Source organism: Crocuta crocuta, unplaced genomic scaffold (genome assembly GCF_008692635.1).
Source record: "Crocuta crocuta isolate KB4526 unplaced genomic scaffold, BGI_CrCroc_1.0 scaffold134, whole genome shotgun sequence".
Taxonomy (NCBI): domain Eukaryota; kingdom Metazoa; phylum Chordata; class Mammalia; order Carnivora; family Hyaenidae; genus Crocuta; species Crocuta crocuta.
Genome location: NW_027530183.1, coordinates 2,078,829 through 2,082,280, shown reverse-complemented (window position 1 = coordinate 2,082,280; position 3,452 = coordinate 2,078,829).

Here is a 3,452-nt window from a genome sequence, read left to right as displayed (position 1 = left end):
AGAAAAAACCCAATAGACAAAAGACAGTCTAAAGCATAGAACCAGAATTCCCAGCTACAAATAAAGAGTCGGGTGTATGCAGTGCTGATGGAAGAGCATATACAAAGAGAGAAATGACAGGGTGGAGAGGAAGCGAAATTGGAAATGAAATGAGCAGGCAGAAAGACTAAGAGGCTTAAATCAGAGACAGAAAGTGGGAATATAGACGCGGTGACAGAAATGACGATAATGCTCCTCAGAGAAACTATATAGTCTGATTACTCCAGAGGGAAAGAGATAGAAAGGTAGTGGTGGAGGTGTAGAATATACATCTAGAGAATGGATTAAATGTGACTGTTTAAGCAAGCCAGTGACCAGAATGAATTAGGGCAGTGCAGCCATGTTGGTCTTGCCACTCTCCAGTTAAAAAAGAAAAAAAAAAAAAAAAAGGCTGCTCTCTAGCGGGAATGGGCGTGGTTTGGTGTAGGCAGGTTTCAGTGTTTCCCTCAGGGGTCCTACCTTGGTGGTTGTGGGGAGAAAAGTGGCGGCGCCCCAGTCTCTTCTCAAACCAACTGCTGCAACTCACTCTTTTGGGTCTGATCTCCCTATGCTGGGGGCGTAGCCAAGGTGGGCTGTGCTCTATATCCCAAGCCAGGCCTCGTTTCCAGATCTTAGACTGCGTGCCCCATTGATATCGCCTGAAATATAAACTTGCAGGTAAGTCCCTCAGAGTAGTTTCAAGCCTCTCGCCCCCACCCAGGGATCAAGCCAGGCCAGAAGCACAAAGGTGCGGCCTCCACGTCCGCTCCAGTTTGAGCCGGCAAGCGAGGAGCAGTTTCTCCCAGGGTTGCCTGGGATGAGTGCGTCCCACCTGGGGTCAGCTGGACAGCAGGAAATCAGGTCCCTCTGTGTCCTGTCTCCCAAAATATAACCCCCAAAACAAAGCAACTCTTAAGGGGCATACCAATTTTGGAGCTTCCCTGTGGAGGACCATAGGTGTCTGCATCACAGCCCAACTTCTCCCCTATTTCCATCCTGCCACATGTGTTGTTGCCAATAGCATTCCCTAATAAACCTCTGATCTGATCTCTGTCTCAGAGCCTGCTTCCCAGGGAACCCAATCTGTAGCAATAGCTTAGTTTTACCTTGCAATATTTTAGAAAGGAATAAATAAGACAACCTAAGTAAAGGTGCCTAGGAATTGTTGAAGTAAAGAAGTAAAACTGTTGAAGTGAAAAAGTAAAGGTGCCTAGGACTAATTGAAACTGTTTTGGCTCTCTTCATGAAAAGATTTCTGTCAAGACTTTGTACTGTCCTAGCTAGTATACATTTTTGTGTTGTAGGGTACTCTTCTTGCCTTGCTGACAGAATCCTTCCTTTTTTCTGTGCTCTGCATTAACTTGCAAGTTTTCCTCTTAGAGTATTTTCACTCAGGTTAGGGCCAGCTTCATGAGGCACAACCTGTGTAGTGTAGGACACCATTCCTAGAAGGGCCCCACACCTGGTTTAGTGTTCTGTAGATGTTGTCCATTAAATTTTTACAACATTTTGAACAAGGACCTGGCATTTTCATTCTATATAAAATATATAACTGGTTCTGCCTTTGACCACTTGCCTTCTAAGACATGACATAGGTCTCCTGGTCCTTGAAAGAGCCTACCCTTGACATGTGACCAAAGGCTTAATGACTTCACTGATTAGATCTCTTTTGGCTCCAAACATCTTTGCTTACTTGTGCAGGTGAACACTAGCTTTCTAGTATAACTCACTTCCCTCACTTCTCTGTCTTCTGATAAAGTTCTTCTAGGAAGACAGGCAAGCAGCTACATTCCCCAAGCCGTGCTAGGCTCACTCTGGTGTCATTTACAGATACATGAAGTAGATTCTCACTAAATGCTTGCCATTGGTCAACTGACCTGTTAGACATCCATAAGTAGTCTAAATCCTGTATTGTTTAAAGCAGTAATTGTGTTTATTCACTCACAGTTACTCCCCAGTTATCCTTACTTGGCTTAGACATAATTTAGTTCTCTACCCTAATTTATCTTTGTGATATATGCTCAATTACTAACTCTAACATATTCATCCATCCACTAAGTTAGAATTTCTGAATCATTTCTTGTAATTCTTTTTCATGTCCACCAGAGAGCCTTCTGCAAATGAATGTTTGATAGTAGTGAATTGGTTTTGCTTTTGGTAATGTATAGAAGGTGGCTAGGGTAGAAAAGAAGTAACCAGATATTGACGTCAAAGAGGTCTGAATTAGATCTTGCCATTACTAGCTGCTGAAAGCCTCCATGTCCTCATCTATAAAAAAGATAATTAGAAAGGCTTCCCTGTGTGATTGTTGTGGACAGTAAGTGACACAATATATTCAAAAGAGACAATTAATATTTATTTCTCCTTCTCAGTCTTCTAAAATAAAAGCAAGGTTAGAGTCATTCATGCAGCACTGCTCTTTTAGGTTTTTGTTCAGAGCAAGACTCTGAACCATATATATACAAATGCATAACTGATCATCGTCTCAGGAAACACCAAAGAAGTGAGATATCATTCTTTCACCATTGAATACTGTGTTTAATATTTAAGATATCTAAAGACTATTTCCCCACTAACGTAATATTAATGGAAGTATAATCCAGTGCATTACATTAACTTACTCCTTCAATAAACATTAATGATCAGTGATTCAACAAACATTTTCTCCTCATTGCTAAACCTATAAAGAGTGCTAGGTGTAAAGTTTGAATAAAACAAGACAGACAGATCTCTAATGCCATGGAGTTTACCAAGTTACCTTCAGGGAATACAATCTAGGAGAGATGCTTGTGCCAATGTAGTGCAACTATTCAGTCAACAATGGGACATTGAAAAATGCTTATGTTGGGGTGTCTGGGTGGCTCAGTCAGGTAACTGTCTGACATCAGCTCAGGTCATAATCTCACTGTTCATGAGTTCAAGCCCTACATCAGGCTCTCTGCTGTCAACACAGAGTCCACTTCAGATCCTCTGTCCCCCTCTCTTTCTGCCCCTCCCCACCCCCCTCTCAAAATTAATAAATAAACATTAAAAAAAAGAAAATTACTCATGTTAAATGCATAATGCTGAGGTCTTCAGTATCACTGCCAAACACCTATCTCTATTTTTTTAATATGTGGAAATGCTACAGTGAAATATACTGCATGCAAAATTTTGGAAAATCTTCATGACCATTTTCCTCTGATGTACCAATAAATATTTGGAAGAAAGAAATAAAAAAGACAGATTTTGTTTCAGATCAAATAAAAAAGATTTGAATAGATAAATTCATACACTTTTTTCAAGGATTCTTCAAGTTAATTTTGCCAACATCCTCTTTTTGTCTACTAAATTTCCAACCATTCACTGACTCTTGTATATCAGTGTCACAGAAGCACATAGCACATAATAAATATTGGAATGTCAGGATTCCAAATAAACACGCTTGGTTTTTA